This window comes from Callorhinus ursinus, unplaced genomic scaffold (genome assembly GCF_003265705.2).
Source record: "Callorhinus ursinus isolate GAN/ISIS: 27379988/994484 unplaced genomic scaffold, GSC_fseal_2.0 scaffold5, whole genome shotgun sequence".
Taxonomy (NCBI): Eukaryota; Metazoa; Chordata; class Mammalia; order Carnivora; family Otariidae; genus Callorhinus; species Callorhinus ursinus.
In genome coordinates this window covers 76,056,746-76,082,313 of record NW_027397067.1, presented here as the reverse complement: position 1 = coordinate 76,082,313, position 25,568 = coordinate 76,056,746, and the positions used below count along the sequence as shown (strand labels likewise).

Sequence of the window (25,568 nt, the reverse complement as noted above, 5' to 3'; positions counted from 1 at the left end):
AACATTCTAGATAAAGAATCATTCTTGGGCACAAGTACGTGAATTCTAGGATATGAACTAGAAATTTATTTTTAACATTGAAAAGTGGAAACAACCTAACTGCCCATTAAAAGGGAAATGGTTCTACAATGCGTGGCCTGTGTGGGGTTGGGGCGGGGGGACCCTGCATCTGTGCAGTCAGGCACCGCAGCGAACTATGGCTAATATTTTAAGAGAAAACAGCAATTTGCAGAACCACGATTATGTTGTTATCTCCTGTGCAAGTTTGAGGGCTCGGAGAACGATGGCAAGCACATGCAATGCTAGGTTAAATCTGTCCCGTCGGGGAGGGGACAGGATTTGAGGGACTTTCTTGCCCTTTGCTATGTATTTTAGAATTACTGGAAATTTTCCCAATGAAAACGTATTCATGTTTCTTGTGATACTAAGAAAAAAGTCAAACAAGAAGAAAGACGAAAGGTAGACAGACCAGATCACAGTGACTTCATTCTGTCTGAAGTTACCTGGGAGCCTCTCCTAGTCCATCAGCCCCCCTGCCCCAGGTTTCAGAAACCATCAAGGTCTAAGGCATAGCCCTACCTCTGTTATCATGGCTTACTGGAATGGTTGGCCGTTCAGCTCTCAAAAGTGTATCTCAGACCAACAGTGACCACTCACGTAAACAGCCAGCGTCTCTCAAGATCTGGAGATGTGTATCTATGGGAGCTCACACACACATTCGTGAGCCCACAAGACATGTGAACTATTAACACACCTCCTGTTGATCACACATCTCGGTGTGCTAGCAACGGTAACACAAACTACAGTAGACTGTAAGATTTTCAGAAAATCCACAATTATCAAGAGCCTGTTTATGAGGCAAGTTTTGTTTCTGCCCACACAGGATTTTTTGATGGTTCTCTTCTATTACAGCTGATTGTATCAACAGAGGGCTTTTTCTAAGGTGCTGTGTGGACATATCCATCCTAATGCTGCAAAGTAATCCCACCCCACCCCACCCCACAACTCTGTGGCTTAAAACAACAGACATTTATGTTTCTCTCAAGCCCGTGGATCAGCTTGGATCAGTTCTGCCAATCCAGCCAGGTTTGGCTCATCTTGGCTGGGAGGCTCACTCATGTGTCTGCAGTCAGCTGACACATCCTCTGGGAGCTGTTGAGAATAGAGATAGAGAAGCCAGTTTTAGAAAATAAAACGACTGGCCACTCACTTATATTTGATCAGTTTCAGATAAACAATCATCTTTTAATATGTTATGTTCCAAGCAATTACTTGTCCCACGCAGCCTGATCTAGAAGGTCCTCAAATAAAATGACCCAACTCTCTTCATTTTTCTCTCATCCCTCCAGAAAGCCAGCTGGGAGAGGAAAGAGCCTTCGCTTGCATAAAGTTTTCCAACATCCCAATGGTCAGAGTAAGTCACATGGATGTGCCCATCTTGAGAATGGGAGGGAACTACAAGTTATAGGGCAAAGGTCATAGACACAGGGAGGTCATTACATAGGCCTTCAATGCTACGGTAACATAGGATTCCAGGGAACTTCTCCTAAGGATTCAAGAGATGATCCTGAGGAAGAAGTCCATCTGATTACCTGGAAACTCTAAGTGAAGGAGGCTCTACTACCCAGCAGAGGGCGGGCTACAGAGTAAGCAATAGATAAATGTTTGTGACTTGAACTTAAGGCTGAGTCTAAATAGGGTCTGTTTTGCAGTCAAAATGATTTTATTTTTTTAACTTGAAAAGATGTGTAAAGAAGCACCCAGGAGTACACGTGGACTCCCTCAGTACTGAGTGTCTGTGGAGTTGAGATGGGTGTAGGGAGGGTCTAGACTGATGTGTCAGCTTCCAGGCCCGAAGGTGGTCCCCATCTTTCCAGCCACTTGCCAAACAGGTTTTACCATTAACAGACCACATGTTCTTTGAGAAGTCACAGGACCTCTCAGGGACTTTGTTTTACTCTGTAAAATTAGGTGTGTGGAAAAGACCAGGGGCTTCCCAACTTTTGTTCCCTGCAAAACACTTTCTTTGACAAATGTTTGCATGGAAGACTACTACATAAAAGGGAATTAAAACTTATTCTGCGTAGCTTAAGTGGTCCTTGAAAAGACTTAGTGGATTCCATTTGATCCTCAAAGCACACCTTGAAGTATCTGGACCAGATAGTTTTTATATGTCCTTTTTGAACATTGAGAATTACAGAAATGACATGCTAGAAGGGACTCTGATCTGCCATTTTACTTCCAACAAAAGTTTCTGCTAGTCTGTAGGGAAATGAGAATAAGGGCCACATCAGGATAGTTCTTGTGAATGGTAATCCCAGCCCTAAAGTTGTGCAGTGCACAACCTGTACAGTCATTCACAGCTGTCCTGAATGGGTTGTGCATTTTTCTAAGGCCCTCCCCTTGTGTGTTTTGCAGGGAATGTCCTTCATCTGATGTTAAGTTCTTTCCACTCTGGGGGGCTTTTGAGGGAATGCTGAAATATCCTCTCTCTGTGATACTTTATGGAATAATTTTTTAACTTTTTTTATGTTCTCAATTTACAAAACACAAAATCGGCCACCCTATGTTTGTCTTCAAAATATTATCCAAAATTTTACTGATACATCAAATTCCAAATTCTGGGAACCAATGGGTGGAATGTAGGACTTCCTCCCCTACAGCTCTCCTAGTGGAGGGTGCTCACGCTATAGAAGTCTGGACTGTGAAGTCTCCTCCTTAAGTGGAACAGGAAACAGTCTGGTTCTTATCTATACTTCAAGAACAATCATGGGGCAGGGATATATTTCTAGTAAAAGGATCTTTACCTGACGTGTGGAATCTGGATTATGGTTCTAGCCCTACCACTTAGTAGGTCATGTAACTGGTCCTCAGTTTGCTAATCAAGATAGGAGAAATAAGCCCAGCCTCTACTTACTCACAAGGGTATGGTGAGCTTTAAAGAAACTAATGAACAGAAGTGCCCATTGAAAGTAAAACATCCTAGAAATATGTTAGGACCCGATTGTTAAAAATAGCAATGCTGATAATGTTGAGATCATTACTATTTGGGTCCTTCCTGCGGGCTCCAGGGTCACCTGCTGTGGGAGGCCCCTGGGGAGCCAGCCACTCTCCACTGAGCCATATCTGCCTCGGAGACCCAGTCTGTGCCCTTGTCTCTCCTTCTGCAAAGTCAAACGTTAATATGCCCAGCTCCTTTGTGCTCCTTGTTAATAGAAGTCCTTGTCTTTCAGCAGTGGCCTTGCTTGCTGTCATCAGAAAAGGACATGTGGGGCCGTTTTGCATTACTCCAAGTGACAGGCTGAAAGTGCTCCCTCCCCTCACTAGCCTTGGATTTACTTTTGAGTGGGAAGAGCAGGACTTGCCCCCACAACTCCATCCTGTATCCCGTGACCCTGGGACATGACAAGTATGCCAAACAAACGAATGAGCCAAATGGTGGTGGTGATGAGGATGACAAAGACCACTTCGTTCTAAGAGCTCTATACTAACTCATTCAATTCGCACCCCAACTCTGAGGCAGGAACTTCGTTATCCCCATGTTAGAGGTGAGGAAATGAGATACCGTGAGATCCAAAGCTAAGAAGCTTTGGGGTTGAGATTTAAACACAAACAGTCCTTGGGTCTAAAACATGGGCACTTAGAGCAACTAAACTACATTGTGCTGCCTCATTAAAAAAAAAAAATAGAGCAAGAATTTTAAAATGGATGGATTGCATGTTCCCTCTTTCAGTCCTGACTCTGCCTCATCAAATATCTCATAGTACCCTGAACATATTTATTCCCTCACATACCCTAGGTCCTTGCATGTGCTTTCCCCTTCGTCTGGAGAATATCTGTCCAATTTCACCTGGATGAATTCTGGCCCTTTTCATGAATTAGCTCAAAGGTCCTTTCCTCAAGGCAGACTTCCAAGAACATTTCTTTCTCTGGGTTCCCACGGCCTCCAGAGAACTGGGTCTTACAGCTCAGCACAGTGCCCCGTCTTTGTCTGCTTACATATCCTGGGGATTTTTATCCTTACTTGACTTTGGAGCCAGATTCCCTGAAATCAAATCCTGCCTCTGCCACTTGCTAGCAGTGGGACCTTCGGAAGCTGACCTAAACCTCCTTGCCTCAGTATTTTTATCTGTGAAATGGGACTGATAATGTTGTGAGGATTAAATATATCCATTTCAGTAACGCACTTAGAATAGTGTCTGGCATAGAGCGAGGGTTTTACATTTATTTACCACATAACTCCAAACTCTTTAGAGCTGAAACCACATCTTATTGTTTTAGTCCCCAGTGTTGGTACAGTATCTGGCATATAGGCACTCAACAAATACTGGTAGGCTAGCTGAATACATGTGTTAGAAGCTCCTGGGAGAAGGCACAGGGACACACAGGCACACTGAAGAGACAAAGAAAAATTCCTTCCAAAAGGCAAGAGAGGGTGCAGAGTACAAATGTTCCAGTTGAATCCCAGGTAAGTGGGTGGGGTAGGAAAGAATAGTAGGCAGCATTATGGAAGAAAGTAATGATAATACACATTCTCACAAGTAAAATGATGGTGGCAGGTTGGAATGGGTATGGCTGATGAAGACCAATATGGAATGGGGAAGACTAATATGGTATGGCTATCCCTGCTCTGGTGCTGAGGTTAGGGAGACTTGCTCTATTATCTATGGGCTGGGTGTCTGTAGGCAAGCTTATGACCCCCCAAAATGCTGAGTCCTCCTGTCTGCCAAGTGGGGGGCAGGAATTAGCAGTTGTTATAGACTGATTATTTGTGTCTCTCCAAAATTCACGTAGTGAAGTGCTAGCCCCCAATGTGATGGTATTTGGGGGTGGGGCCTTTGGTAGGTGATTAGGTTGTGAAGGAAGGGCCCTGGTCTGATGGGATTTGAACCCCAGGAAAGGCCACATGAGGACATAGTGATCTCAGACTTCCACCTCCAGAACTGTGAGAAAGCATTGTGTTGTTTTTGCCGCCTAGTATGGTCTGTGGTATTTTATTATGACAGCCTGACCTGGTTGAAGCAGCAATCCAGTCTCTTTCATCTTTCTGTAACTTGCTTTTTTCTCTCAGCAGTATGCTTTGAGATATACCTGCATCCCCCTATCCCCCGTGTATCAGTACATTTGTTTTATCTTCTGTGTGGGATCCCATTGCACCATAAGACCGTAAGTCATTGATACAGTCCCTTATGGAAGGACAGTTAGGGAGTTTCCAATGTGTTTGCTTTTACAAAACCCATGACAATGAACTTCTATGTGCCTGTCTTCTATGCCCACATCAAAGTGTTCCTCTGAAGAGTATACCTATGAGTGGATAGCTGGGAATTGCTTATGCATATGCTTTATTAGCGATTGCCAAATGGCTCTGCAAAGTCGGTCGCACCAATTTATACTCCCAAGCTGGGAGGTTTTAGAATGTCTTTGAACACGGATGTTCTGTGAATTTATCATCTCCTCTCTTCCCTGCAAATGTCTTGCGTTCTTCTGGAAGGAAGCAAAGCACCTTGAGACCTTGGGAGTATGCGGCTGTACAGTAAAAGTAAGGCTGTTTACCAGAGCCCAGAGAAGGACCCCACCTTAGAAGGAAAATTATGAGTAATGAAAAAGCTTTGTTTCTAGCTCTGCCAGTAATCGCCTGATACTTTGGGCAGGTCCTCACCTCTCAGTGCCTGGGCAGCCAGGCGGTCTTGTTTAAATTAAGTACTGGGGGCTGCATGAGATACAAGGAGTTGCTGGTCAGTGTACCACATATTCACTGAACCGCTGCCATGTGCAGGCAGCTGCACAAAGCAATGGAGGACATCCAGGTGACACCATCTCTGACCCCTCTCTCTAGCGGTCCTAGAGGACAAACTCTGGAGGTAGGTGATTGCTAATGTGGGCAGAGGCTTGGTTGTTCAAAGAGGCCACCAGAAACTCCAGGCTGTCTTACTTTTCCATTCCATCATTTAGTCTCTTCATTTTCATGCTTGTCACTTGATGGTTGCAAAGTGGCTGATACAGCTTCAGGCATCACACCATGTTTAAGGCAATAAAAAGGGAGCAGAAGCAATTCCAAATGGTGATGTCCTCTTCATTAGGAAAGCAAAGCTTTCTCAGAAGTGTCCAACGGTCTTCCCTTTGCATCCTGTTGAACAGCACCACATCTCATTGTCGCTCCTAGCTACAAGAGAGGCTGGGAAAGTATCAGGCTCTCCAGCCTCCACAATGGAAGGTGGTGAGGAAAAGTGGTAGTGTGGGTAGGGGGGGTACAGGTGGGAACAGCTATTGGGTTACCCAGACCAATAAGAGAGATGATCTCTCTCTTTGTAGTAACTAGACCACAGTGTCTGTCATGTATGCTGTAATAGCATCTGAACTTTTTCTCTGCAGCACTTACTACACTAGAATTTAGAAATGACTTGCATGTTTTAATGTTGGATGATCCATGAGGGCAAAACTGAGTCCACATTCCCACATTTCCTAGCACAGTCCATGGCTCAAATTAGTTAATGAATGTCTTCTGTGAGTTATGGAACACTTTCTGCACTCTTTTAAAAGTTCACTTTTTCAGATTCCACACCCACAAAGTTCTCCTTAACTCTCTCTTGAGGCTTCCTCTGAGGGGCACCCATCACTCTCCTCCCTCTCCCACTGACCCTTGCTCCAGACTGCGCCCTAAGAACAATCACCTGTGACCCTTTGATAGGATAAGGAGAGTAGACTATGGCTGGTCCAGACACTAACTGAAAAGCTGGACGTGGGTTTGGTTTCTCTTAACTTTGGCCAAATCAGGGGCAAGCTGGCAGCTTGAAGGGTGTGGTGGAGAGGTGATAGCTGCAGTTTGGGGGAGCACAGACTCACCTATCTTTGGGGGACAGGGAGAAGAAGTTGTCAGAGTTGAAGATGTAGGCTGTGATTGCAGAGTCATGAGTTTAAGTCCAGCAAGAGTTTAAGCTTAGAACAATCTGGTCAAAAATACACTAGAGGTCTGGGAAATTGTCCAGAACACTGTCTCTACTTTGTAGGCCATGGTTGCTTGGAACAAGTGGGGATCGAGCTGGGTTAGAGGGCCAGGAATGGCCCAGAAGACACTTGACATGGCCTCTCCTCTCATGCGGCTTAAGGTAAATGAGAAAAAGACTAAACAGTGATAATAGCGCAAGGTGGGCCATGATAGGCAGCCACAGTGTGCTTTGGGTATCCTTGGTGGTGAGATCCTTTAGCACTGGCATTTCTCTTTGGACAGAGGGAATAGGAAGGGCAGGTTTTCTGGAAATTGGGGGACCAGTGGCTCTGTAACAAGTAGAATTCAAAGTGAGAAACTTCACATTATCAGAGTAGAGCCCCATACACGCAGGCTTCTCTGAGTAGTTTTGCCAGAGCAAGAGCTTGTCCTGGTTCTGGTCAGGCCCTGTCATGCACTCCCTCCAGGTCCTGACCTGAGTCATCAACTTTATCCAGAGAAATTGAGAACTGTGGCAAAGCCTCAGTAAAATAGTGTATGGCAGAAATTGATGAGCTGATCCTAAAATTCCCAAGGAAATGCAAAATTCCCAGAAAGCCAAGATAATCTAAGATGGAAAATGAACAAAGATGAAGGACTTACACTATCTGATTTCGAAACTCACTAGAAATCTACAGGTTATTAAGGCAATGTGGTACTACCATAAGGATAGACATGTAGATCAATGGAATAGAACTGAAAGTCCAAAAATAAGTCCAAACATTTATGGTTAACTGATTTGTAACAAGAATATCAAGACAATTCAATTGGAGAAAGAATAGTCTTTTCAAAAAAAAAAAAAGTGGCACTGATACAACTAGATACCCATATACAAAAGAATGGACCCCTACCTCACACAGTATATAAAAATCAACTCAGGACGAACCATAGACTGAAAATGAATCATAGATCAAATCATAAAAGATGAAACTATAAAGCCTTCAGAGGAAAAGATAGATGTAAATCTTTGCAATCTTGGATCAGGCAATGGTTTCTTAGATATACCACTAAATGCATAGTGAAGAAAGAAAAAAATAGAAATATTCATTAAATAAATTATTCATTAAAATAAAAAACTTGAACAAAGAACTTGTGCACTATCAAGGAAGTTAAAAGACAACCCACAGAAAGGGAAAAAATTGCAAATTATATATCTGTTAAGGGACTAGTATTCAGAATGCATAAAGAATTCTTTCAACTCAGTAACATGATAAATACCTATTTTTTAAAATGGTCGAAGGATTTAAATGGATATTTCTGCAGAGAAGATATACAAATGGCCAATAAACATATGAAATGATGCTTCACATCATTAGCCACTAGGGAAATGCAAATCAAAATCACAATGAAATTTCACTTCATACCCTCTAGCATGGTATTATGGACTAAATGTTTGTATCCCCCCTAAATTGATAGGCTGAAGCCCTATCCCCAGTGTGATGGTGTTACAAGGTCGGGCTTTTGGAGGCAATTAGATTAATCATGAGGGTGGAGGGTGGAGGGATTAGTGTCCTTATCAGAAGAGACATGGGAGAGATGATCTCTCTCTTTTGCATGCAAGGATATATCAAGAAAACAGCTACCTGAAAACTAGGAAGAGAAACCTCACCAGATCCTGAATCTGTTGGCACCTTGATCTTGGACTTTGTAGTAACTAGAACTCTGAGAAACAAATGTTTGTTGTTTAAGATCCCCAGTCTACTGTGTTTATATTATAGCAGCCTGAACTGAGGCAGATGGCTGTAATACACAGACAATAGCGAGTGTCAGCATGTAGAGAAATTGAAACTCTCATACGTTGCTGGTGGGAAAGTAAAATGGTGCATCCACTTTGTAAAACAATTTGCAGTTCTTCCTATAGTCAAACGTAGATTTACCATACGACCCAGCCGTTCTACTCTTAGGCATATACTCAAAAGAATTAAGACAAGTGTTCAAACAAAAATCTGTATATGAATGTTCACAGCAGTGTTGTTCATAAATTGCCAGAGAGTGGAAACAACCGAATTGGTTAATAGATAGACAAATGTGGTATATCCATACAAAGGAATAATATTTAACCATGGAAAGGAATGAAGTAATGATACAGTGTAGATGTGCCTTGAAAACATTGTGCTAATTGAAAGAAACCAGACACAAAAGACCACATATTTTGTGATTCTATTTATACAAAATGGTCAGCATAGGCAAATCTGTAGAGCCACAAAGCAAATTAGTGATTATCAGGGGAGGAGGGAGGGAGAAATGTAACTGACTGCTCACAGGTGCTGGGTTTCTTGTAGAGTGGTGACAATATTCTAGAATTAGATAGCGGTGATGGGTGCATAATAATTTTATGGTTTGTGAATTATACCTTAATAACAGCAACAAAAATAATACAAAGATAGAATAGGGCAGAGTTTCCTTGAACCCTGGATTTGTTAAATTTTCAATGTTTCAAAATAATTTGGGGTCTGACAAGGTTTGCCAATTGTTTAAAAGTTTTACTAAATAACACGTTAAATGAAAACCACACAAACTCTACTATCTACTACCACTCTAATTTCTTTTAGAAAGAATATTCTGATTTCTAAGCATACTCTTAGAACAAAGCTCAGTTCTTTAAATTGACTAACTTAGCTTTGTGAAAAACACACTACACTCATGCGTTCATTCCAAAATGCTGGTGGAGAATTTAGCCCATATCGGGCACCATGCTTGGCTTTGGGCAGGGCTGATCATCTGCTGGAACCCCCTGGTACAGCGAACTGACCCTCCTCTGCTCTGATTGGCAAGGACCCGCTGTGCCATATTTTGAAAATCACCCTTCCTGCTGGACATCCAGAGGTGAACCAAACAAACACGGTTCTTTTCTCATGGAAAATATCAGCTTGTAGGGAGCCATCTACATAAATCTATAATTAATGATTTGGACAAATGCTCTGAAGGACAGGAATTGAAACAACAGAGGATTCACTTACAGTGTAACAAGAGAGAGCTCCCAGATGCTTTTCCTCATTTCACCTTGGACTGGTGAAAACCTCACAGGTCTGCGCGGATCTGATTCTGGGAAACAGGGAGTAGGGAAAAGGGCTCCTTGAGAAATGTGTGAAGAGACGAGTGTTACTGGAGGATGTTGGATTACGGTGGAAGTTGTTTGCACTACATCGCCGAGGTGTCTCTGTCCTGTGCCACCTGCTTGGGCAATCTTTCAAAGTGAGAAGCCAATCTGGTGGGAACAGTTGGACAAGAAGGTGTGATCCGTGAGCTTGTTACATTTCTTGTCACTCTCCCAGGGAAGCCAAGAAACCTTGCCTGACCGCCATCCCCTTTTTTTTTAATTTTATTTTATTATGTTACGTTAATCACCATACATTACATCATTAGTTTTTGATGTAGTGTTCCGTGATTCATTGTTTGTTCATAACACCCAGTGCTCCATGCAGAACGTGCCCTCCTTAATACCCATCACCAGGCTAACCCATCCCCCCACCCCCTTCCCCTCTAGAACCCTCAGTTTGTTTCTCGGAGTCCATCGTCTCTCATGGTTCGTCTCCCCTGCCATCCCTTTTATCCAACCAGCATCTTGCAGGCAGCGACGTGTTCCTCCAGAGACAATGGGAGGAGGAGGAGGAGCGGGAGGAGGTGGAGAAAGGGATGTGGACAGATTGCCTCCCATGTCATGTGTCCTACCAGCTCCTCTCTTGACCACAGTTACCTGAGCTCCTTCAGATGGTCACAGAGAGTGGGCTGGGGCTGGGCTGGGCTACAGACCCATAAGGAGACATGGCTTCCCTGTGCTAGAGCCTAGGCCTTGTTTCCTGAGCCAAGAGCAAAGCCAAGAGCTGGAAGAGTGAACCAAGGCCAGGTCTGCGAGGAAAGCCAAGTTCCATTTTCAGTTAAGCACAGAGGGACACCACTTTCTTCTAGGTGGGAGTGTCAGAGCCTGAATCAAGGGACCTGGAGTCTATGGGTCTTGCTCTCATTTTACAGAGGATTAAATAAGTCAATCCTCTACCCAATAATCTTTGTAGCCCTGATATAATTCAACAAAAAAACCTGGTTGACACTATAAAAAAATCATGAAGCACAAATAACCATATTTGAACGACTTGAATGTTTGTCCAAATTAAAAAGAAAATTCTTTAGTGACTATGATCCTTGGGCCAAATCCAACCCACAGCCTATGTTGTAAATAGTTTGATTGGAGCCCAACCACACCCATTCATATATGTAGGGTCCACGGGAAAGCTGAGCAGTTGTGACAGAAATCCTATGGCTTGAAAAGCCTAAAATGGTGACAATCTGACCTTTCACAGGGTAAGTTTGTTGACCCTTGCTCTAGGTCTTTGGTACACTTAACTTCATCTACCTAGACATATTGTATTCATTCATCCATTCATTCATTCAAGCAACAAATGCTAATATGAAATGTGCCAGAGCCTGGGAGGGAGAACCAGAAGATCCCATTCTTGCCTTCAGAGAGCTCTTGGTTGTTGCTGGGTAGGTGGTAATTACCACGGAGATCGTAGGCAGAGTGGGCTGCTGCAGAGGTGCCAGAAGGACACCCAACCCAGGCGAGCCGGGGTGGGAGGTCAGGGTGGGCTTCCAGGTGACACGGCCTCTGTCTGCTGAGTTTGCCTGAGAATCTGTCCTGCCTATCCACTCAAAATGAGGGCCCTGGGCCAGCAGCCTGAGATCATCTGAGTGTGTGTCAACAGCACAGACTCTCCACCACCTGTCCATTCCCCCCTCCTCGGGCAAGAATCTACATTTTAACAAGCTCCTCAGGTAATTTGCACATTATGTGTAAAAAGCTTTGATTTAGGCAAAGTATGTTCCAATCACAATCACTTGTGCCCCCACCAGAATAGTCTCACACTGGCCATGGCCTTTAAAAAGGGCCCTGGGGCGGGGAGGGCCTCGGGGGCACCTGGGTGGCTCAGATCATGATCTCAGGGTTGTAAGATAGAGTTCCCACGCTCAGCGGGGGGTCTGCTTGAGATTCTTTCCTTCTCCCTCTGCCTCTCCCCTGTTCACGCTCACTCTCTCTCTCTCTCAAATAAATAAATAAAATCTTGAAGAAAGGAAGGAAGGGAGAGAGAGAGGGAAGGAAAGAAAAAGAAAGAAGGAAAAGAAAGGAAAGAAAGAAAGAAAGAAAGAAAGAAAGAAAAAGAAAGGAAGAAAGAAAAAGAAAGGAAGAAAGAAAGAAAGGAGAGAGGGACGGAGGGAGGGAGAGAGGAAGGAAGGAAGCAAGGAAAGGAGAAAGAAAGGAAAGAAAGGCTCTGGGTCTGTGGCAAATGGATTTTTTCCCAGGGGAGCCTCAGTCTTTGAGGGTGTGGCAGGTCCACAGGCACCGGCGGGGTGGGCGGGGCTCAGGAGGTGGGCTCCACGAGGAAGGAGAGAAACTTGATTGTGGTGTCTGAGCCGGAGTCCTTATAGATGCTGCAGTTCAGACAGAGAACACCCCAGTCAGTTGTCAAGGTGAGAGGTCAGGAATGTGGCCAGACATGGGGGATGACATCAAGGGTAGGGAGCCTAGGGGGCCCAGACAGGGTCGAAGAGGAAAACAAAGCAAAGAGGGACGGGATGAACATCACCAGCCAAACCCTGGGAGCCTCAGGGGGCCTTGTCTGAAGCCCAGGGATGGCACCCGGGGACGTGTGGGGCTGCTTTAAGGAGAGGGTCAAGTCACCCAGGGGGAAAGAGTCCCAGACAGTGAGCTCGATTGTGTCTGGACAGACTTGGGAGCCCATCCGCAGCGGACTGACTTGGCTCACACAGGGCCTGTACCCCAGAGAAGGATCCCAGAGGACTCCTTGCTGCTGGGCAGTGCCCAGGTCTTCCGGCAAGTTTAGGATGTTTTCAGTGATGGCTCGGGGGTGACCCGAGGACTCTTCTCCGTCTCTTTTGGTCTTGCCTGCTGCTTAGATGGGGGCGCTGACACCTAGGGGTCCCTGGCATTCTCCTCCTCCTCTGTCAGGGCTGGCATGCCTCCCAGCTCCGCACCCCCTCTTCGTGCCAGTCAGCTTTCAGTGAGGCACTGTCATTTCTCACCAGGCGCTTTTGTCACCTTCTGGGCCAGTTCACCAAGGATTCATTATCCCCCCACCCCACCCCTCTTTTCCAGACTTCCTTGAGGATAAGCATCACCCGGTACTCCTGTCATAATGAACAGACTTGAAAAAGTAGCAGACTTTGGGGGCCCAGCTGAGAAGCCCCCAGTGATCTGTAAGTTTAAGGAGTGCCTTGGAGGATTTTTATCTTCAGGGAGCTTGGGGAACACTGGGGAGTTAGGAATGCGGGTGCTTTAAAGCTGACCCCTGGGGTCAGATTCCGGCTTTACCACTTTCTTGCTCTGCAACCCTGAATGAATTATGAAACCAAATGAAGCATTAGCTTCCCGCCGCCCGACCTCCGGTAGAATGAGGGTAAGTACAGAGTCTCTCCCATCAGCTTGTTTTGAAGATAAAATGAGGCAGGTTTCTCCAATACCTAGCCGAGTATGAGGCCCTTTCGTAAATGTTAGCATTTAGACATTTGCTAATGAATTAGGGAATAGCTGTGTACATTGAGTGCCACGTCCCATTCACTGTGCTAAAGGCTGGGTAGGGAGAAGTCAGTAAGATGGATTTTTTTTCCTCCACCATCCCCTTCTCCCAGCCATCCTGTGATGAAGGCCTCTGACTGTGCCTGCTTACAACCTTCCCATGGCTCCGGTCATGCTCAGCTCTATAGTCTCATCTCCTGCCTGGCCTGTCTTAAAATGTCTTAACATTTTTCTGCTTGCATGCTTTTTTTCTTCCTTCTAGACCTTTTCTCCAGCTGGTGTTTCTACCTGGAATATCCACACCTCCTTCGCCTTCCTACTCACCAGGTGTCAAGTGCCCAATGCTCCGCTTGGCTGTTCCCTCCCCAGGATGAGGGCCCTATTCCGAGGCTGACTTCGGGCTGCATGTCTTGAGAGTCCCTTGGGCAGAGCATGGGAGAGAGGACCCCCACCCCCAGAGCAGAGCAGGCTGCATGCAAAGGCATGTAGAGGGGGCAATGGTGTCTTTTGATGGAAAGATACCTACTTCCCTGACACTGGAGTCCCTGGTGTCAAAGAGAAGCACACTGGACCCTTGTTGAAGGTGGCAAGACAGACTTTGCTCAGACTACTGTAGGAGGGGAGCAAGACCCCAGGCTAAACTGAGCTCAACTCTACCTAAGAAAGGGAGATGAGGTTTCTAAGGGAGGGAGAATAGAGAGGGGAGAAGAGGAGGCCATGGGAAGTAGGAGAGCAAACAAGGAGGGACTAGCAGGGCTGTGGGGAAATGGAAAATCACAGAAGGCAACTAAGTAAAGATTCACTGAGCATGGTTTGGCAATGTGGGTTGGGACAACATAGATTTAGTTGTTTAGCAGCCTTGACTCAGCTTGGAGACACCTTTAGGGGTGCAATTTAGTTCAGGTAGAAGCCAGGCTAAAGCTTAGCCAGGTCTCTCAACACAGTGTTCTGGCAAGTTCTTTGTGCCTCCGGAGAGCTACAGTTACCCAGAGAGTTCCCGCATTCTCTATGGGTCCAGAGCTAAGAACAAAGCCACTGGGGTGGGCGGGGAGGTGAGGTCAGTCTGGCTTCTACCTGGGATCAGAAACTAAGAGGAGGTCAGGTGAGCCTGAGTTGGGAGGAGAAGAGGCCCCCGCAGCGTGAATGTGCTTGCAGGGACCACCGCAGCAGGAGCGGGAGCTTGGAGCCAGGCATGCCTGGTGCAGTCGAGGGACCCCTGAGCCCTGCCACGTACTGTAGCATGTGATTTTTCCTATCCCCGAGGCTCCCTATAACCAGTAGGTATTGGGATGACACAGTAATTCTGTAAAGACACACGACCCTCAGCTCTCAGCGGCTCACACAACAAGGTGTATGTCTCATTCCTGCTCTCCCGGGGCAGCTGTGACCTTGTTCTGGCTGTGACTCTCCTGCGCTGGGACTTCGCTCTGGGACCAGGATGAAGGATGGGCATTCTGAAAGAAGCGGCACATGTTCCCTCCCACATTCCACGGGCTACAGCCATCCCGTATCCAGCGCTGCTGCACATGCGGCCGGGGACTTCTCCTGCTCTGCCTTCACATGGTATGCAGCAGTTCCCAGCTCCCACAGCTCTAGGTCAGATAGCATAGCTCTGCTCTTGCCGGGATGGGAGGGCATTTGGGGTTTGATGATAGTATTGTCACCTGGCTCATCTGCATGCCCTGTCTACAAGAACAGACGGGGAGCCCTGAGACCCTGGGTCAGCCACAGTGTCAGACACGGGAAACTAAGGTTCACACATCACCAGAGAATCCAGACTTCTGATGCAGGATGGCCTGAGGAACATGTCCAGTCTCTGGGATTTCCCTTGTGTCTTCTCCTTCTGTTCTTCTTCGTCCTGCCTCCAGCTCCCATCCGTGGACCTCTCGCTTTCCTTCTCTCTTCTTTCTCCTTCCCTTCTCCCCACCCTCCTTTTATTCCTTAAAGCTGGAGGGCCAAACAAGTTAAATGACTTGCCCAAGGTGAGCATCGGGAACGAGCGTTCCTACAGCAGGCCTGGAGTCTTCCATCCTATTTTGTAGGGCTGCAATTTGAAGAATGTTAAGCAAAATTATAAAGTAAAAACCCCCTTTGCAAACAAACAAACAAACAAAAAACAAAAACTGCCCAACTAATATTTTTAAGTTGCATTTCAATACATTCGATTCCAAGTGAAGCTCACCTGGGCCGGGTTATAGCTGATGTTCAAAGGTCTCAATCATGAGGCCAAGGCTGTTGCTGGCGATCCCACCTGGCTGGGCTGTTATTCCATAGGCAGCTGTCCCCTTGGTGAAGGCATTAACCACGTTTGATGTTTGCTAAAGGCACTTCGTGTCACAGCAGCAGTTACTATAAAACAATCACAATTTCTGTGGGATTCAGGGGAAAAAATTTCAGAAAGATTGCTTACGGTGAGTTCATTAATCGTGTGTATGTTTTAGGGACCAACAGTCAAAGGAACAAAATGACAACCTTTATTTCCTGCAAAATACCCTTTCTTTCAATTAAGTCTCTCCTGCTGTTCTCGCCGAAAGTCAGGAGAGGTTGTTTTAGAAAAGAGCCTGAGTCGTGATGGATAAGAATTGATTGGTGCCCTTCAGGGGCTCCACAGAGGGAGCAGAAAGGGCTCTAGAATCAGGCAGATGTAGTGCCCCCATCGGCTGGCGGTGTGACGTTGGGCACCTCTCTCAACCCCAGTGTCCTGGCTCCTAAGGATAAAAAAAACCTACCTTGAGGGTTTTTGTGAGAAATAAGGGGACCATTTATCTGAAGGTCCAGCACCTTCTACGTGGTCAACACGAGGAGCCAGACATCCAGGCTACATCATAAATAGCTACCACCTCATGGCCCCATCATGCTTGCTTCCTATGTGCCTGGGACTTTATATGCATTATTTCTTATCTTTGTAACAGCCCTGCAAGGAAGGGAGGATGGAAGGAAAGTGTGCAGGGCATTAATTTCCACATTAGAGACACAATATCTCTTTGACACAGACAAGTAACAGTCTAGGGTCATAAGCACCAATTAATCTGTGTTGTTGAATCTTGGGATCAGCAGGGATCTTAAACATCTTATCATATAACCACCACTGGATGCACAAAACCCCTCCACAACTCTAGTACAAATGACATGACTGCTCTTAGTGTTCAAGAAATTGCTCAAGCAGCCTGTTTAATTGTCAAATATTTTTGACCATTAAAAAGCTCTCCTATAGGATGAGCCAAAGACTGCAGCTCCGCACCTTCCATTTTTGATCGTTGGGTTTATGCAGAGAAAGTCAAAATCGTGTTCAGGTTGAGTTTATATAGCTAGCTGCTAGGTAATACAACTCTTTAACCAAACAGCAGGCTTTGTCTTTTTTCTCTTAAATTTTAATATTTTGAACGCATTGAAAGCCTGGTGTCACTTCATTTCCATTAATAGCTAAGGGCTTTATGTTGGTAAGAAGTGGTGTAGCACTGTGCTTATTACAGGGTAGCCTCTGCTGAACCTAGCACACAACCTAGGTTCAAATCCCAGCTCTGCTGCTTACTGGGTGAGTAACCATGGGCCAAGACACTTAACCCCTTACCCTCAGCTTCTTCATCCACAAAATGGAGATGATGATAATAATACCTATCTGGACGTGTTGTTGTAAGAATTAAATGAGTCATATGTGTACAGTGCTCAGAATGTGTGTGTCCAGTAAGTGCTCAATAAATGTACATTACTCTCCTTGTACACTTACTATGTGGTGGGGAGAATATTAGGGACTGTACAGATACCCGTTCTAAGATTATAGTAGCCTAGACATCCATACACAACCATTTACAGTCTGTCCCATACAAAGGTCTTAATTTGGGTTCCCCCAGAGTAGGAAGCCACTAGAGGGTGCATTTTTAAGCCAACTGCCATAGTAGGTCTTGGAGCTTAGCTCCATGGTTAAGCTCTAGGAAATGATGAAGAGCATACACCTCAGCATTATCCCACCAGAGGTCAAGTGAACGGGGACATTTATATCCCAAATCCCAGCAGGCACTGGGCATATCAGCCCTCCAAAGTGCTAGAAAAAGCCATCAGCCTGGATATCGGTGGTTGTATGTTGTCTTATATGCCCCGTGGCTTTGTAGGGGAGGAAAAGAGCTCATCCTCCACACTTCTTATGTTCTCCAGCTGGGTCCTGGCAAATTAGACTGGCCAAAGACAGATTAATAAGAGACAAAGAACAGGACAAACACTAGCTGTTTCAATTGTCTGTTGCTGTGTAATAAACCACCCCAAAACATAAAGGCTTAAAAGCACAACCATTTCATTATTTCTCACTATTATGTAGGTTGACTGAGCTTGATGGGTCAGTTCCTTTCCATGTGATACCAGCTGGAACTGCAGTCATAAGGGAGTTCAGCTGGGCTAGCACATCTAAGAAAGCTCACTCACATATTTAGCAGTTGGTATGGGCTGTCACCGGGCCCTCAGCTGGAGCTGATGACTAAGGACCCTGGTTCTCTCCCATGTGGCCTCTGCATGTGGCCCGGGCTTCTTAAAGCATGGTGGCTGTGTTCCAAGAGGGAGGATTCCAGGAAGTGAAAAGGAAAACCGAATATATCTTAAGACCCAGTCTTGGAAGTTATACGGCATCACTTCTACCACACATTCTCTTGGTCAAAGTGCCAGCCGTAAATACATTTTGGAGGAGATTTATACAGGGTGAAGATACTGGGAGGCAGTGATCATTGGTGTCGCTGTTACACTGGGAAATGACAGTGTCTGACAGATTGGTCTCAGAGAAATTCTGAGAATCCTTTACAATGGAACAGGAATTAGGAAGGAGGTACTATGACCCTGAGATGATGAGGGTGGGTACCAGTGCACTAGTGGTCATGGACTTACCTCCAGTAGGCAGAGTGCTATCCTTCTCCTTAACCCCATTACCCTGCTTGGTATACATTGAAAAAGAATGTTTGATTAAAAACTGAATCGATCACAAAAACATTTCTTCAAGATAATTTCTAGTCCAAGGAGAAATTGGCATTTGTCAAACATTTGTCAAATATTGTCTGAGTGCTAAGCACTTTGCATCCAGTATTTCATTTAGTTTCAATTCTATGAGGTAGGCCCTGGTTAATCCCCATTTGACAGGTGAGTTGTTGAGGCTCAGAGAAGCTGACTGGCTTATTTAAGGTCACACAGCTAAAAACATCAAAGCTAAGAGCATGATGAAGATGCTCTGCTTTTAGGTTCCAGCACTTTTTCCAACTGGACATTTTTCTCTTCATGTTATTTGTGGTAATCGAAATAACAGAATAGATACAAAATCATTTTTTTTGAAATGTAGATATAATTTAACAGAAATGCCCCTTAGAACAAAAATATAGGTCTATCAGATTCTCTCTTTGTAATTGAAAAGCAGGTATAGTAGGAGTGATAGAAAGCTAGAGAGGCATGAGGTTGAAGATGTGCCAGTTGACAATAAGACTCAGGGAGATGTGACTCTGTAAGTCCCTGGTCTGAATGAATGTGTGAATGAATGAATGAATGAATGAATGAATGAATGAATGAATGAAACCCACAGAGGCCAAAAGAATCTCAGTTTCTACCTCTTGGGGACTGCCTTTTTCATAATCCCCTACACTATAGTGTGCCCAATTCTGTACACCCACAGTCACCCCTATGAGAAGCACCCACCCCTGCCAAGTTACTGGCCTGTCTGTCCCCCCCAGCTTCATGTGGGCAGCAACCCTGATCCACCAGTTTCTCTGTCCCCAGCACCTCGCATGGTTCTTGGCAGCATTAGGTTGTCAATTCATTATTGAATGAGCAAAGGAATGCACCATCTGGCTTCTGGCTTTGAAGTTTGAAACTGGCTTCGAGGTTTTTTTCATGGACACTCCCAGATCAAATGAAAATTAAGGCTTTAGAATTTTTTTTCTTATGGAATAATGTATGTGGCCTTCCCCCCAGCAGTAGGGACAGAGCTCTGCTCACATAAATTTTCCATCTAGCTATACCTGCCATATGGAAACAGGTCCAAATGCTAATTTGGGGGCTGGCCTATGTGCCTCTACCCTGTAGAAAATCAGTGCATCCTGCTCAGAAGTAAGTCTGCGGCTCAACTGGAATAATCATGCAGAACTTCACAGCATGCTTTTCTGCTTGATGACTTTTCTAAATTCTGTTTTCGTCTTAGTATTCCAGCTTATTTTCCCTTCGCCTCAGTTCTCTAATTTATTTTTATTTTTTATCTTGCTGTGCTTTATGTAAGGGTTTCCTCAGATTCTTTTCAGAATGAGGTTAGGTTTAAACAAACACACAACGAACATGTCCTTGTGAATTCGCAATGACAAGCATTGACGTGTTTGCCAGCTTTCTTATCATTGTATCCCTTCTACCCACCCTTGGAGATACTAGTTAACCTGCTCTTGTCATGCCACGTAGATCTTTACACCAGTGATTGCCATGGTAGGTTTTAAAATCTCCCCTACTTGACACCAGCCATGAGTTGGCTTATGAAATACTAAAAAATGTCACCAGCAGGTCTGTGTTCCGGCTTTCTAAAGCTTCCTGTCCTGGGACTATATGGCTATGGAGGCCAACTAAGGGACTAGGCATCCTCCCTTCATCAAGAACTTCAAGATATTTGGAATTTCCTATAGAACTGCAAGACATTATCATTTTTCTTTTTAAAATTTCATTAGAATCAAAGTAATAAACATCACTTAGAAACATCAAACATTTAAGATTTTTTATTTCTCCTGTGACCACACTCTCTTACCCCCATCATGGAAAAAAGGGGTTGCATGTTCCACAATCAAATAGTGTCACTAGTAGCTTGTCAGATGCAAAAAAGAATCCAGAAGAGATTCCTTACTTCTCAGGAGAGCTTCTCTCCCCAGAATCTCTATTTTTCCCCTATTCAGGCCCCTTGTCCACTCAAGCCCCTGGTCACAGCCCCGCCCTCCCCACCTCCCCAGTTGAATACCCAACTGCCGTTGTGGCCTGTCATTCACTTATTTGACTAGCTGAGAGTGGGGTGGTGGTGTCCAAACCCCCAGGTGTAGAAGGGGGTGCCCACCCCTTGGTCTGGTTCTGGACTGATGAGTTAAAAGGCCATTGGACATTCACACCACCAAAATTAACCCTCTCCAGCATTGTCCTTTCTGACACTGAAAGATCTTCTGTCTCCTATTGTTCTAATAAACTTTGCACACGCCAAATAACAGGAAATGTGGAGAGGAAAAGAGAAGGAAAAAAATCCATATTTAATATTTAATTTTCTTATCTCCTGGATATTTTGTATATTATTATGAGATTTTTAATTAAAAGCTCATCTCAGATTCCATTTCTCTATTAAAAGGGGTAAAGGCAGATGTGAAGGGCAAAAAATTTAAGTTTATGAAAACCTGGGTTTCATTAACTATTCCCTTTTCAACTAAAAGATGGTAACACCACACATCAGACAGCTTTTTGTATTCCAGGCAACTTCCTAAGGAGAGATTAGCCTGGCAAGAAATTGAGTTGGACCTTTAAATATTTTGGAAGAAAGGAGGAAAGTCCAAACCAGTGTTGCTCCCATGACCCCTGCTGGAGTGGTGGCAGGAATTCAGCCAGTCCTGGGTCTTTCCCTCTAGTATATGTGAGGGTGCCCAGCGTGTGTCCCCCCTGGGGCTCTCCCCCATTCCCACTGGGTTGGAATGTCTCACTCACTGGAGTTTTCACTTAGGGGTCTCTACCTGGCACCACAGCTCTGGAAGCACCAGCCCCTCTTGGGTCAAATGCCTTTCAGGAAGAAGGAAGGACCCTCTTCCTTTTTTACCCCACAACCTCAAGATAGGTGGTTCTGTGATGTTCAACAGAAGTTACCTGCAGACTTGTGTAATAAGGGAATTACAGTTCAGAGTACTTATACTGAGTGAAACCACTCTCATATTCTGCAGGAAGAGACTCTCCCCAGGCTGGTCCTGTAAGAAGTGTCTTGTAACCACTCCTAGCTCCCTCCCTACGCAGAGGCCAGCCTTCCCTTCCACACCAGTTGGTGAGACACTGAGTACATCTCTGTCCTCCATGGGACAAAGCCCTCTCCTTCCTGATGTTAAGGCCTGCCTTCAGATGCCTCTCCTCTGTTTCCAGGTTTGCTCTTGCAGAGAAAGTCCACTCCCTCCTGGAAGCCCCACCTCCTTCTTACAAGAGTTGTGTGTCTCGCGTGCTGTGTCTTCCAGCAGGACAATCCCATCAGAAGGTAGTCATCCAAACGCAGCACAACGCATCTAGCTGGTGACCTTCATTCTGGAATTGCTAACTCTGTTTTACTCTGTGTGGGACATCAGCAATCTAATATAGGTCAATTGCATGTTCTCCTTGAACTGGAGATGGTGATCAGGCCCACATATTATTTTTGCATCTTTAAGGTCTCAATTCCTGGTGTCTTGTGAGAAAATGATCATGCAGACATCCCTATATACACACATCTAAGAACAAATGAAACATTTCAGTTCTAAAGCCCATAGAGAAGTAAGCTTCTGCTAGAAAACACGAGTTGCAGACATTCAGTTCTGCCCATGATACAAGCACCTTTTCATAGGTAGTCAGCTGCTTAAAACTTAGCATCGTAGAGCTCCCCATTTCAGAAGAGGGTCTTTATTCTACGTATGTGGGTTGGCAGCAAGGAAAGAAGGGGTGAGTTTGAAGGACAGCACTACTCTTTTCCCATCTGAAAGGTAGTATTCCTACAACAAAAGAATGGTCTGCTCCAAAGGTGAAACCAATTATCCATCTATTATAACAGGCTTTGAATGAGAAATTTCAAAGACCTTAGGATGATGCTTTAGTGAAACTCAATGTATAGATGTCTCTTACCCTTATACCATCATCTCTGTAAGATGAGACTTCCACCCATGTGCTAGCCTCAGATTGGGAGTTCAGCTCTGAGAAATGGGGTGGGGCAGGTGGAGGCTGGGCTTCCTCTTGTGTTAGTCAATGTAGGCTGTTATAACAGAATACCACAGACAGGGTGGCTAAAGCAACAAACATTTTTTTTAAATTTTTTATTGTTATGTTAATCACCATACATTACATCATTAGTTTTTAATGTAGTGTTCCATGATTCATTGTTTGTGCATAATACCCAGTGCTCCATGCAGAATGTGCCCTCCTTAATACCCATCACCAGGCTAACCCATCCCCCCACCCCCCCTCCCCTCTAGAACCCTCAGTTTGTTTTTCAGAGTCCATCGTCTCTCATGGTTCGTCTCCCCCTCTCATTTCCCCCCCTTCATTCTTCCCTCCTGCTAACTTCTTTTTTTTTTTCCTTAACATACATTGCATTATTTGTCTCAGAGGTACAGATCTGTGATTCAACAGTCTTGCACAATTCACAGCGCTCACCATAGCACATACCCTCCCCAATATCTATCACCCAGCCACCCCCTCCCTCCCATCCCCCACCACTCCAGCAACCCTCAGTTTGTTTCCTGAGATTAAGAATTCCTCATATCAGGGAGCAAGATGGCGGAGGAGTAGGAGACTTGGATTTCGTCTGGTCTCAGGAATTCAGCTGAATAGGGATCAAACCATTCTGAACACCTACGAACTCAACAGGAGATTGAAGATAAGAAGAATAACAACACTCTGAACAGAAAAGCGACCATTTCTGGAAGGTAGGACGTGCGAAGTGAATCCGAGACGATATTCGGGAGGATAGACGGCGGGGGAGGGGCCTCCGTCGGCCGCTTCTGGCAAGTGCTAGAGCCGCGGAGCACAAAATCGGAACTTTTAGAAGCCGGCTCCGCGGAGGGACGTCACTCCAGTGGCTAAGTGGGGGGTGGAACCCTCACGGGACAGTGTGGTCTCAGGACCCTCGGGGTCACAGAAAGACCGGGGGTGCCTGAGTGCGGCAGAGCTCCCAGGTATCGGAGCGGGGAAGCCGGCTGCAGAGACGGAGCTGAGGCGCGGGCTCTCAGCTCGGGGTGGCCATAAACTGTGATCCGCGGCCCAGTCGGGCCACTGCTCCTCCAGCAGGGACCCAACAAGCGGCAGATCTGGGGAGACTCCCCTTCCTCCCCCGGGAGGAGCGGCGCGGGAGCGCACCACAGGGATCTGCTGGGTTTGGAGACTCCACACGGGGTCGGGTGCCAGAGATAGAAACGCTCGGTCACAGGCCGGGTGAGCACGGAGTGCGGCCGGAGACCGGGGAGACGGGAGTGACTGCTTTTCTCTGGGGGCGCACTGAGGAGCGGGACCCCGAGTTCTCAGCTCCTCCGGGGGGAGATTGGGAGGCCACCATTTTCACCCTGGTCCTCCAAAGCTGTACTGAGAGCTTGCGGGAACAAAAGCTCCTGAGAGCAAACCCGAGCAGCTTGCTTAGCCCGGACTCACAAGGGTGGTGCAATTCCGCTTCCAGCAAAGACATTTGGGAACCACGGCAACAGGCCCCTCCCCCAGAAGATCAGCCGAACAGCCAGCAAGCCAAGACCAAGTTTACCGATCAAGGAGAACGGGAGAACTCCAGCGCTAGGGGAATACTGCACATAGAATTCATGGCTTTTTACCATAATTCATTAGTTTTTCAAAGTTAATTTTTTAACAGTTTTTTTTTTTGCATTTTTCTTTTTCCCTTTTTCAAACAACATCTTATCCCTTTTAAAAAAAACTTTTTATTTTTCATTTTGAGAGTCATATTTTTATCCCTTCGTAGTAGTTACCCTTATTTTTGGCATATATGTATAAGTTGTTCTCTCTTTAAAATTTTGAGATACAATTTCTTCTAACAGATCAAAATATACCCTAAATCACTAGTGTATGGCTTTGTTCTAGTCTCCTGCCTGATCACATTCTCTCCCTTTTTTTTTCTTTTTTCTATTTTTTAAATCTTCTTCTTTCTTTTTAAAAACAACTTCTTATCTTATCAAGTCCTTTTATAAAATCTTTTATAATTTTCATCTTTACATTCATCTCCCATCCCTTAATTGTATCAACCCTTATTTTGTACATATATAAGTCTTTCTTCCTTTAAAATTTTAGCAGGCACTTTCTTCTAACAGACCAAAATATGCCCAAAAGCTAGTGTGTGGCACTGATCTATGCACTAGCCTGATCATATTTGATCATATTCTGGTTTTTTTTGTTTTGTTCAGTTTTTGTTTGTTTTTATCTTTTTCTTTTTCCTCTTCTTTCTTTCCCTTGTCCCCTGGTTTCAGGTCCTTTCTGATTTGTATAGAGTATATTTGCTGGAGACGTTCTTAACCTGTTAGCATTCTGTTCTCTCATTCATCTGTCGTCCTCTGGACAAAATGACAAGATGAAAAAAATTACCTCAGCAAAAAGAACAAGAGGTAGTACCGTCTGCCAGGGACCTACTCAATACTGACCTTAGTACGATGCTGGACCTAGAGTTCAGAATCATGACTTTAAAGATACTAGCTGGGCTTGAAAAAAGTGTGGAAGTTATTAGAGAAACCCTTTCTGGAGAAATAAAAGAACTAAAATCTAACCAAGTCGAAATCAAAAAGGCTATTAATGAGGTGCAATCAAAAATGGGGGCACTAACTGCTAGGATAAATGAGACAGAAGACAGAATCAGCGATATAGAAGACCAAATGACGGAAAATAAAGAGGTTGAGAAAAAGAGAGATAAACAACTACAGGATCACGAGGGCAGAATTCGAGAGATAAGCGATACGATAAGACGAAACAACATTAGAATAATTGGGATCCCAGAATAAGAAAGAGAGAGAGGGGCAGAAAGTATATTGGACCAAATAATAGCAGAGAACTTCCCTAATGTGGGGAAGGAAACAGGCATCAAAATCCAGGAGGCACAGAGAACCCCTCTAAAAATCAATAAAAATAGGTCAACACCCCGACATCTAATAGTAAAACTTACGAGTCTCAGAGACAAAGAGAAAATCCTGAAAGCAGCTCGGGAGAAGAGATTTGTAACCTACAATGGTAGAAACATTAGATTGGCAGCAGACCTATCCACAGAGACCTGGCAGGCCAGAAAGGACTGACGTGATATCTTCAGAGCACTAAACGAGAAAAATATGCAGCCAAGAATACTATATCCAGCTAGGCTCTCAT

At 45.0% G+C, this 25,568-nt stretch overlaps 2 long non-coding RNA genes across 6 annotated transcripts in view; one reads left to right on the top strand and one right to left on the bottom strand.

Annotated features, from left to right (window-relative positions):
* LOC141372854 (uncharacterized) overlaps window positions 1-25,568 on the top strand; it is a 93,421-nt gene that overhangs the window by 16,474 nt on the left and 51,379 nt on the right. The window contains exons 3-4 of one of the 4 annotated variants that reach the window (XR_012378362.1): window positions 1,350-1,414; window positions 21,621-21,866. This is a non-coding gene — a long non-coding RNA (uncharacterized lncRNA). Of the gene's footprint in view, window positions 1-1,349; window positions 1,415-1,528; window positions 1,678-3,233; window positions 3,991-21,620; window positions 21,867-25,568 lie in introns of those variants that run through there. The other 3 variants (XR_012378361.1, XR_012378363.1, XR_012378364.1) reach the window with 3 other exon arrangements.
* Window positions 10,080-25,568, bottom strand: part of LOC141372856 (uncharacterized) — a 61,178-nt gene continuing 45,689 nt past the window's right edge. The window contains exons 1-3 of one of the 2 annotated variants that reach the window (XR_012378367.1): window positions 15,987-16,090; window positions 15,697-15,883; window positions 10,080-10,193 (exon numbers count right to left, since the gene is read on the bottom strand). This is a non-coding gene — a long non-coding RNA (uncharacterized lncRNA). Of the gene's footprint in view, window positions 10,194-15,696; window positions 15,884-15,986; window positions 16,091-25,568 lie in introns of those variants that run through there. The other variant, XR_012378368.1, reaches the window with a different exon arrangement.